Source organism: Pituophis catenifer, unplaced genomic scaffold (assembly GCF_029215685.1).
Source record: "Pituophis catenifer annectens isolate HBS135680 unplaced genomic scaffold, rPitCat1.0.hap2 SCAF_1, whole genome shotgun sequence".
In the NCBI taxonomy this organism is placed as follows: Eukaryota; Metazoa; Chordata; class Lepidosauria; order Squamata; family Colubridae; genus Pituophis; species Pituophis catenifer.
Window position 1 is genome coordinate 113,312,714 of NW_027256881.1, and position 12,454 is coordinate 113,325,167.

Here is a 12,454-nt window from a genome sequence, read left to right on the forward strand (position 1 = left end):
AAATTACATAAATCGATAGGGAAAAAAATGGCTAATGGAGAAAAGTTTCTCCTTGTTTTGCCAACCCTAGCTTTATCTATCTTACTCTGAATTATCAATTTTAGTGCTATTAGAGGTAGTCCTCTACTTACAACAGTTCGTTTAGTGACCATTCAAAGTTACAACGGCGCTGAAGAATGTGACTTATGACTGTTTTTCACAGTTACAACCTTTGCAGCATCCCCACGATCACGTGATCAAAATTCAGATGCTTGCCAACTGATTCATATTTATGACCGTTCCTGGTCATGCGACCCCCTTTTGCGACCTTCTGATAAAGTCAATGGGAAAGCCAGATTCACTTAACAACCGGGTTACTAATTTACCAGCTGCAGTGATTCACTTAACAACTATGGTAAGGGGACAAAACTCACTTAACAAATGTCTCACTTAAAAACAGAAATTTTAGGCTCAATTGTGGCCATAAGTCGAGGACTACCTATACTATATGACAAAATTGTTATTTTTTTAAAAAAATGTTGTAATGTATAATAAATAGTACAATCAATATCCGCACAGCACTGTCATATAGAAATTACCATGTTAAAATGTCTAGTAATTTTAAATTTACCAATATTATTCATTTTACTCTAATAGCTACTGTTTTTCATTAATTAGAAGTAATAGCATGGATACATTTGTGTGAAAGTAAATTCCAGTGGATTATTGTGGAAAAACCTTTTAATAATACATTTTTATTTCAACTTTATATAATTTAACTAGATATCATGGAGAACTGGTTTATTTTTATGGGGAGAGACAAAGAGCAGCATCTTTAGTTATGGATGGGTTTCCGCTGAAATAACTGGTAACTTGCCAACCTAATATAGACATCAGTATTCTATGTCTATATTGTACAGATGGAAAGATAAAACCCAGATAGAAAAAGAGATTTTGGAAAGACCTCCCAAGAATACCATGGGGTTCTAAATAACAACTTATTCTTAATTAGATTCAGAATTAGATTCAGACTGCCGTCTACTATCATCTGGGAATAAGTCCAATGAACAGTGAAGGCTTTATCTCTTCAGTAAGCATGCAGGAGATTGCAGTGCACAATTTCTTACCAAAAGAATATATGTTCTTTTTTTTCTGATTCAGGCATTACTAGTGGAAGAATTATGTAAAATGTAGCATATGATTCCTGCAGAAGTTCTGCCTTCCTGTATTTGTATCAGACATGCTGATTGTCAAGCAGTTTTTAAAGAGATTAGAAGAATAAATATAATATTTTATATGCTACAAGATAACCTGTGCCCCATTGGGGTCATTGGTTCAGAGACATTTCTTTACCTAAACAGAGAAACAGAATGACCCAAAAAGCAATAGGAACAAGAGAGACTTCAGACTTCCTGCTGGCTTCCTGATTGAGTTTTCATGTAGGAATTGGGCAGAAAGCATCAGAAATCTCCCTCCCTCCCTTACTTCCTTCAACAGCCTAGCTTCCTGCTGTGCCAGGCAGGCAGGGGATGTGGGGATGGTGGTGGCATGGTTCGGGAAGGATGCCTGGGAGTGCTTAGGAGTGCTATGCAAAAGATGCTATGCAAGGAGTTCCTTACTTCCTCCTTGTTCTTCTCTTCCTCCCATCCTTCCCTCTTCCCTTTCCTTCCCAGCTGACGGGTAAATGGCGACTGCTGGGGGGAGAAAGTAAGGGATTGCTAGATTGACTGGGAAACTGTCATGGAACTTGAAAAATGAAGATCACATGCCCACAGCAGCAGGTCAGTAGCCAGTAGCACTAAAGCAGGCACAACTTCCCCAAATTTTATTCCCTTGGGAGTCCTGGGTCCAAGATTTTGGATACATTCTATAAATTAGTCCATTTGAGATATCTTGGGTCAAAAACTGTTGCCCTATGACACACCATTTCACACAGTTAAAGGTCATGATGAGAGTTTTAGTAGTATATAGATAAATAAGAGAATACAGATAAATAAGGGAACTATTGAGGCATGCATTGTAAAAAATGAGAATTTTGAAGAGTAGTGGGAAAACTACTATTTCCATATTTTATGTATATGCTTGCCCAAACTTCAATGGGCTCTGGAGTTCTATTGTATCAATGCTATTAATTTGAAATATGTTGTGTAAATACCAAAAGATATATCCTCATTCTCAAATATAACTTTATTATGTGTCTATTTGTTGTTGTTGTTGTTGTTGTTGTTGTTGTTATTTGTTGTATTTATATCCTGCCTTTCCTTCAACAAAACATATTTTTATCTACTAAATAACCAGTTCTTAAATAAAATCAAGTAAAATCAATATGAATAGTTTTTAAAATGGATTAATGCTTACCAAAAGAAAAACTAAATTATAATAAAATATTCAATAGACATTGTTTACTTTAATATGAACTATTTTTAAAAAAACTCAGAAATTATAAAAATGGCTAGAAGACAGAGGAGAAAGAGCAGGAAAGGAACAGCAGTAATGCCTGGTGCCAAAGAAATAACCAGTACCTCTTCACTTTTTGAACTTTTCCTTTTAGTGCTCATTAGTATAGCTCTAATATTTCCAACATTCAGAAGAGGGATTTATCTTCTTGGAGTTATGTACTCTAGGAAATGGAGAAGGAGAAAACATAATTCAAGCCACCCTGAATTGGAACTGAGTTTGTTTAGATAAATGTTTTACGTGTCAACATTTAATATGCCATGCCATTTAATAAAAACACACGAGAGTATACAGTGAGATCCTGGTAGATTGGCGTGTGTTATTCTAAACAAGGAGTGTACTCACAGATGGCTCAGGGTGAGATTTAACATGATGGTGCTAATGGCACTTTTACATGGGAATATCTAGATGGAAAACATTCCATACTCTTAATATCTACTTCTTTGTGAAGGTGATTTAAACATTACTCTTGCTGGAAAGCATTGTATGCTTTCAGTTGTGTATAACAAATAGAATTCTCTACCCGTTTTATATATATATATATATATATAATGCAAGGCTGGATGTGTGAACGCTTCTACTTGTTCAGCCAGACCTCTGCTTTGCTTCACCAGGGATGGGAGAAAAACATTCAAGGTAATTAGTTTGTCGCCTCTTTATCACTGCTGACACTGCGCGGTTGAGAACCTTTTATTACCAAAGATTCCACGGTCTGTATGACTGGTGATTTTTAACCCAGAACCGTCTTCTCTCACTCATTCACACTGTTCAGATGGAAGTTAATTTGAATCTACAGTATACACATTAGTGTATTGATAGTGTATTGATGAGCTAAGATCAGGATATTTATTCAGACCACTTAACAAGGGTGGCAAAAAAAAAAAAATAACTAGTATAAAAATCTTTTCTCTGTTAAAAAAAAATTACATCAGTGTGTGAATTCAACATGTAAGTGTGATTGTATAAAGCCAATTCACTGGAAGCAAAGATGCTGCTAAAATTATGGGGATTGCTGCAGAAATAACTATGATCAGAGATCCATTTTGCCATGGCATTAGGAATTATAGGTCTCTAATTATATGCTGATCAGTTGCATCTGTGAAATGACTTATCACAAGTGGCTTGAAAAACACAGATGCAGTTGCTGTCTGCCTGTTCTCTACATATGGAATTCTGGCCCTGTCATTGAAATCTTGCTGCAAATAATAAAATAATAACATTGCAGTTTATGTTCCTTACCTCTAAGATATTTTAAAAAACAATTCAAGAATCCTCAATTTAATAATGATCTCAAAATAATTTTGTACAATTATTTTCTATGTATCATTCAATTGCTAATATATCTGGTCTATACTTCAATTATCATACATCCAGTTGCTAGAAGGAAATGCTGAATTGAAAGTCAGTGTCACTGCATTTTTCATCCACTGAAAATATCCTTAAAATTTGCTTAGGTAGTGTGTTTCATGCAACTGAGTTAAACTTGGTGGAATGGGGGGCAAACGTTTCCTGTGTTAGTGGCCAGATTTTGGAACCTACTACTGTAGTTGTGGAGTAACCTTTGCTATATCCTTCATTCTTTCTTGGACAGCACTTATTCCCTAAATATTTGGATTTCTCAGCAGACATTTAATCTTGTTATTTGAAGTGTTTTATTTGTTAATTTTTTCTCGATTATTATTTGATCATAAAAAAAAAACTTGGTAAGATGTTAAGCTATTTTGGGCTGTATTTTAATGAATAAGTGCAGTATATTTATAATGGTTGGCTAGCTAGATTAACCAGTGAGTAGAGTGGGGCACAATTCTGGTAAATGTACTTGCTTAGGACTGCAGCCTCAGTATGAGGTGGTATGAGGCAAAAAACAAAAAACAAAAAACCAACCGCCTGAGAAAGCAATCCAATTCACCAAGGATAAACATGTTTCCTTTAATGCTGAATAAATACAGTTCTAACTTCATTCCAGATAAAAGCTTCATAATGTTAATCAAAACAACCTTGCCATTACAAAAGTAAAATTTCTTTCCTCACTCACATACAAATGGCCAGAAAAGCCTCAAATAGCACAGTAAAGGAAATGAGTATTGTTTGGGTATTAAATGAGTTAGGTCCAAAAGCATTACTTGTCATCCTGAATAGTACAGAGTACTTCCAGGTTAGTTTTGACTCCTGGCAATTGCCCTGTGTAGTTTTCTTGGCAGCCCTTTTTTGGAAGTGGTTTTCTCTTACCTGCTTCCTAGGGCTGAGAGAGATTGAGTTGTCCAAAGTCACCCCAATGGCTTCATGCCTAAGGCAGGACTAGAAGAATTCAAAGTTTCCTAGTTTCTGGCCTGGTGCTTTACTAAATGTTAAATGAACAAAAACAAACGATGCAATTTATTAAAACTGAATGATTAAAATTATATACTTTTTAATTGACTACAGGACTTTTAGATGTTCAATTTTCCTATTCTAGGCTAACTTTTTTTTTAAAAAAATTAAATTAATTATGGTAATAATGCTTAATTACAGGTAGCCCTCCCTTAACAGCCACAAATGAGCTCAGAATTTTCATCGGAAGTCATTGCTGTTATTAAATGTATAAATATGCGATCCTGTGTGATTTTATAACTGTTTTTACAATGGTCATTAAGAAAGCTATGTGAATCATGGGGTCATTGAGCAAATTCATTCCTCTGAATGGGCAACCAGCAAAATATGCCAGAAACTACTGTTTCCCCAAAATTAAGTCCTCCCCGAAAATAATTTAACTGCATGCGCAGCCAGTCCCCATCATTTCCTCTGGTTAGGGTTAGGGAGACAGAGCTGGAAATCAGGTAAACGGCAAGAGGAGCCCTGTCTTGCTCCACATGCCCCAAAATAATAAGACCTCCCCAAAATTAAGGCCAAGTGCCTTATAAGGCCAAGGGTTCAAAAAAATATAAGACAGCATCTTATTTTCGGGGAAACACGGTAACAAAGAATGGGCAGAAATCATGATCATGTGACCTTTGGACATTGCAAGATGTTGTAAATGCAGATTAGTTGCCAAGCACCCAAAATGCAATCACGTGACTGGGGGGAGGGATACGGCAGCTGTAACTTCAAGGTACAACGTCGTAAGTAAGTTTTTTGAGGTACATTATAAATGTCACCATTTGTTAAGTGAGGATAACCTGTATGTTAATATTTCATTTGAACTACCAACATGACTGTTCAGAATGACTTCACACAATATAAATGTAGCGTTTTTAAAGTCCCATAAATAATATACTCATTCTGTAAGGTAATCAAGTGAGGAAAAAGAGGAGAAAGGAATGCAGAGAGGAAAACCAGCTTCATGACATTCTGCCACTTCGACTCCCTCAGAGCTTTGTCTGGCAATGTGACTACATGCTCCCTGCCAAATGACAATCTGAGATAGTAGAGGAAGGTTAATTGGTTGATTAGTTCGGTTTAGATTAGATGGTTGGATGGTTAGTTTATAATTGTCCATACCTGTATGGCAGTCATTCTATCACTCAGTAAATTCTCAGTTATTGTGGTACAAGATTCCATAAAATGTTTATAAATTTCTAAAATTTGAAGTACAGGTAGTCTTTGATTTATCACCACTTTTTTTTTTTTTTTTTTTTTATGCCGCCCTTCTCTGGAGACTCAGAGCGGCTTACAATGCGTTAAGCAATAGCCTTCATACTTTTGTATATTTTATACAAAGTCAGCTTATTGCCCCCACAAACCGGGTCCTCATTTTACCCACCTTAGAAAGGATGGAAGGCTGAGTCGACCTTGAGCCTGGTGAGAATTGAACTCGCAGTAATTGCAGGCAGCTGGATGTTAAATGCTGCCTTAGTAGGAGGCATTAGCCTCCTACGCCACTCAGGGCACAATTGAGCCCTAAATTTCCATTGCTAAGCAAGACAATGGTTGTGAGTTTTGCCCCATTTTACAACCTTTCTTGCCACAGTTGTTAAGTGAATCACCACAGTTGTTAAGTTAGTAACTCCCTTGTTTTAGGATCCAAGCATTTATCCAGTCTTATTTTTTATTCTTTACTTTCAAGAAGTTTTTCCCCACTGCCATATGATGTAATCTTATTGCTGTAATTTTTTCTTCTTGATTAATCTTAATCTGGCTAAAGATGCAGTACAGCAGATGGGAAATCATGGCCAACTTCTGTGTCACTAGGGATCTAGTTGCAACAATATTTTAATAGATGGTGCTTAAGGACAGAGTCTAGCAACTCCAATTAATTTCCAGTTGTAACTGAGAACAATGTTTAATGTGTAGTGTGATGAAAAATATGATCATATGGAAAGTAATCGCTATTTCCTCTAATTGTTCTCCTACCATGCCTCAGGAAGTTGCTAAACTGAAAGCTCAATTTATTCATTTGAAAGCCAAACAATGCTATGATTCTAATCTGATTTTCTACACCTCGAAGTTCCTTATTTAATGGTCTCTATATTGAGCCCAGAAACAGACAATATTTTGCAAAGGTAATATAGATATTTTCAGCATATTTGTCTACATTGGGTATATATTTAAAACTATGGCTTGAAACATCTAGTTTCAGACAGAAACAATGATGATTCACATTCCTTCACACTTTCCCACCTACAAATCTTGCTTGATTACTCATCATGTGATGACTTAATTTTTGATGACTCACAACTACAAAGCAGGACATTATTATTAAGTGCTAGTCACCTAAATGGAGAATCTGATCTACATACTGTAAAGCTGGATTATGTGGATTCAGTTTGATCCACAAGTGTCAACACATTAGATAATTACAGACCTTAGTTTCAGATGAGTTTAGTAATCGCAGCCTTAATTCTGTGTTAAGACTGAATTTTGTGTTACTTTCAGATAAAATATCCGGGCTTTACCAAGTTGTTAATTAGGGTGTACGTCTGGCATTGATTTGTCTCTCGCTGCATATATTGACCTTAAATACTTGTTCTTGGTCAGGAAACCTGCTAGCTAGAAGAGGCCAAGGGAGATATTTCATAGGATGCCTGAATTAAAAAAACCTGCAAAATATCTTTTTTGAGCAAAACTTAACAGTAACTAGTGACATTGGCAGAATATCCTAGAGATTTTAGTTTGCTAAGTCTTGTAGTCAAAATAAGTAGAATTAGTAGAATTGATAAAGTTGCATAACATTCTCAGAGACTCTTCCCATCCTGCTTACAATCTTTTTGGACTGTTGCCTTCTGGCAGAAGATACGGAACAATTAAAACTCGGACCACACGTTTTCGGAATAGTTTTTATCCCAGAGCTATAATTGCACTCAACAATGAACTAAAGGGCCACCATCAGTGAGCTGTTGGACAGCAGTATGTAGTCTGTTGTGTGGATGTTTGGGTGGTTTAGGGGTGGGGAATTGTGGTGGGTGGGAGTGTGTTTGGGGATTGTTATGTGTGTTGGACCTGGTCTTTGGGTGTTAATGAATTTCATTGTACGGGTATACAGTGTATACACGTACAATGACAATAAAGTTATTATTATTAAATGTTTTTTATAATTGGTACAAATTAAATATTTTTAGGATCAGTTGACAGGTATGGTTAATTCCAAGAATGACAACACTTTTGCTAAATGAAACTCTTCATAAGTAAAATGATAGATAAATAAGTAGAATCAAAATACGATGAGCTATTTTATTTATCAAATATATATACCACCCATCTCACCTAAACAACTCTACCTATTTGCATTCATATTAAACAGTGTTCTCTTCTGTTTTAATCCCTGGATACCCTGGCTAAACAGATGGCACTTATATATTGGCATTACTTTAGAAAACATAATTGCAGGGAAATGGGCAAAGGGGTGTATGCAGCAGCATGTAGCTGTCCATAACCGATGTAATAAATAAAGTGTAAGACTACTTTATCCTTAGATGGGCCTAAATAGGCCTGTAAATAGATTTGGAAGTCAGCAAGACATATTGAAGGAGGGCTGTGATTGCCAACCAGTTCTGTTTTATGCTAAATAATGCAGATTAATAAAGTGTTAATCTGGGAAAAACAAGCATGTTCCTGATGCTCAGCAACAACTTGATTCAGACATAAATATAGCTACAGTACCTTACCATTACTGCATAATTAGCAAAGTGGGAGCTGGATTCTGTGAATTAGATACCTCTGAATAACCAAATGAGAATGAACATCCCCACAAGATAAAGCCCTTTCACACCCAGTTCTCCAAAGGAACAAATTTCTGTCTCACCTAAAATGGTGGTAGAGCATGCAAAAAAAAAAAGGGTGGGGAGAGACAAAGTACTTGCAAGCACTACCCATGTTCTTATTTTACATTGTGTGCATTTGTTTGGTTTTGTGTAAACCAGCGGGTTAGGCGGTGGAATTTAACTGGACCTGGGACTGGGCACCAAAATGCATCTGGTCACCTTTCTTTTTGAAAACCTAAAACCTAGGACAGTGATGGCTAACCTTTTTGCCGTTGCGTGCCAAAAGCGGGGGGAGCGCAGGGGGGTCATGTGCACGCATGCCCTCACCCATAATTCAATGCGCCCCTCCCACCACACATACACGCACAACTCCCTCCCCGTGCAACCCCCGCTTTTGGCAGGTGATGGCACAGTGGGCCCGGTAGGCCTGTTTTTCGCCCTCCCCAGGCTCCAGAGGCTTTCTTGGAGCCTGGGGAGAGTGAAAACGACCTCCCCCACCACCCGGATGCCCTCTGGAGACCGGAAATGGCCCGTTTCCCAACTTCCGGTGGGCCCAGAAGCCCCGAAAATCAGCTGGCTGGCACATGCATGCACACTGGAGCTGAGCTAGGGCAACTCTCGCGTGTCCACAGATATGGCTCCGCGTACCACCTGTGGCACGCGTGCCATAGGTTCGCCATCACGGACCTAGGAGATTGGCGTGAGGAGGTATGAATTTCTGCAAATGGACAGATGGGTAGTCCACAGGTTCTAGACTGCAGAACTTTAATGAAAATAGTTTTACCCTTGTTTCACCAAAAATAAATCAACCCAGCTTTTGAATACAGGGAGTAAAGAGGTTCTTCTAAATTAGTACAGCCTTTCAATTGAAGTGTCTTAGCTCTATTCTTTATTTATTCAATGTACAACATACTGCCCTTAGCAATATTGTATCAGTTATATATAAAAAGCAAACAGTTCTTATATGACTCTGGCACAGGAAGAAAATTGCTGAATAGTTCAGACAACCAAAAGAATAAAGATACTCAGGTAGTAGGATTTTAAAATGTCTAAAATTGTATGTGAAGTGCTTATCAAAACACTCATAGTGTTATTTAGGTATGTCCGTTGTGTTACACACAGTAGGACATTTGCTGTAGTTTTTTTCAAAACTTCAAATATAAATGAAGTGCCCTATGCAGAATGATCAATCTAATAGGAAAGGGAACACAAGCTAGAAAACAGGGGTGTCAGAAGGCTTAGCCTGACAAATGATAGCCTGTCTTCTGTTTCTGGGCCTTCAAGAAGGGTCTGCCATAGAGAAGTTATTTTCTTATTTTGTTTGTAAGAATCAAACATTATTATTTTCTGAATCTGAATATCGGAATAGATTTCAAGGTTGTGGACTTAACCACTATATTTTCTGCTCTGAATAAAATAAACAAGAATAATTGAGTGGGATTATGTCCTATAATTTAAACAATACAAACAAAACCACTATAACAGGGGTGTCAAACTCACGGCGTCACGGCGTCGTCACATGACGCATCAGGACTTCCCCCCCCTTCACTAAACCGGGCATGGGTGTGGCCAGCAAGTGACGCATCTAGCCCTCGGGTCAGGAGTTTGACAGCCCTGCACTATAACAATATTCCTTGACTTTGTACCCTCATTCTTATTTGAGGGTGGAATCACTAATAAAGCCATGAAACTCAAAACAAACTTTTGCAGAATTACAGTATAAGTTTTGGGTTTTCACAACATACTCAAGTCACAATACGATTGGTTTGTGGTTTAATGTGATGTGTAAATCTAAGCATAGTGTTTTGCAAACCATGATCAATAGATTAGGACTGTGTGGCAACCCAACTCTTGTGATTTATGCGCACAAATAAAATACGCTTAGCTTTGTATCCCCTGATTTCTCTTTTAGTGTTGTAGTACACTGGTTCCAGGAAAATAGGGCTCTCTCTTATTCTATTCCTTCTATTCAGGGGTCCTCCTGAACTTTTAAAGGTTCTAATTGGATAGAAACCAGGTTATTATTTTAGGCCATGACCTGTTCAAGTATAAGTGTTCATTTGGAAAGCAATATGGCAGGATCAATGCTTCTGGAACTACTTTCTGTGTGTATAGTCATATCTAATCTCAATATCTTTAGTCCCCCCACTGATTTTGACCCTTGGATCATGATATAGAACAAATTGTCCAATTGGTTCAATAAATCTGGTGAATTCTGTGCTATTTATGACATTCATAAATAGAGAAAATTGGCTAAATTCTAATTGCTGTTGGAAGCATATATTATGACAAAAACTGGACTGGCGAATATGCAGAATCAATCACTATGATACCTTCTTCCAAAAATTTGCTTTCTCGGGTTAATATTTCTTCTACTTCCTTTTTCTATTTTTGGGTATCGTTCCCAGTTACTTTTTATAAATGCAGGCATTAAAATCTTTAAATATCTACTTCCTACATATGGCAGGAAATACTTCCCTAACTTTTATTTTTTGCAGCCACATTTGATGTCTATACCACTGTATGCAGTTTTTTTCCCTCCATATGCAATGATAACCCCACACAAAATTTTCTGGCTCATGTCTCCAATCCTTAATATAGACTATAAATGGAAACCTTAACTACAGTATTTAAGCATCTCACACGTGGGATTAATAGAAGTTCTAAAAAACATGCACAACCAAGTAAATAACATATGCTGTTTCTGTTTCTTGTCATTCTTTTCAATAATTAGAGATCTGGGCTTTAAAATTCTCTCTTTAGAAAGCACAATTTTGTCAAACAAGATGGATTTTCAGCATGTCCCTCATCTTCCATTTAGCCTTCAAGGGTTAAAGAGAAACTGTGCCTTTGTGTGTGTGAAAACAAATGGAGACAAGATACAACTCAAGGGGGGTGAAAAAACCTAGAAAACTCTGAAAGACAGAAAATCAAATTATCTCTTATGACTAATATGTAGATATAAGCATCAAGGAGCTATTCCTTCCAGAAAAATAAATTAGTGACATTGCCTGATCGTAGCTGACTATGCTATTTAGATCTTCAGAGAGTTAAATAGTCCACCCCAATAAATCTAGTTTAGGGCCTGTAAATAAAAAGGGAGAAAGGCTGGTAATTAATGGCTACTGTCTACTGAACTTCCATGGCCAACAGCATGAGATAAATGATTCTCCCTTCATCTCCAGGGAAAAATGGCTTGTATTTTGTAACTGTGATAAGTGATAGCTAAGCTTCTACAGAGAAATTAGCATACAAAGTAGTTCTGTGTTGCTTAATTATTACGTGACCATAATCCAGGAAAGATAAGGTCAGAAATTCCTCTTCCTAAATGTTCCCCACTGTAAGTTCATACCACATGAAGGAAGATTAGTGCTGCAGAGAAGAAGAAAGAGAATTGTGCATAATGGGACACTAAAGGATGTATCTATGTGTGTAGTATATAAGTGTGGATGTATCTAATTGTATGCATACAAAAAAACACAGATCTAAAACAGTTATGTAGATATTTTTGACCCACTTCTGAATATGAACCATGGTGAAAAGCTGTGCAATCTGTACTATAATTGTGTAGATGAATGTGGCTTAATTGAGCTATATTAATGCAACGGGGTGTGTGTGTGTGTGTGTGAGAGAGAGAGAGAGAGACAAAGATAGAAAAGCAGCTGTCTGCTACTGAGATCTCTGATTTCAAAGCAGGCAGACCCAAGAAAACCTCAGAAAAACGAGGGCAAGTCCAAGGAGAAGAAATGAAGGTGGAGAAAAAGAATCCCAAAGAAGGAAAGGTATGAATTACTCACTGGTGGAGGATGAAAAAGTGAAGGTGAGGCATCTTGGGCTCTGAT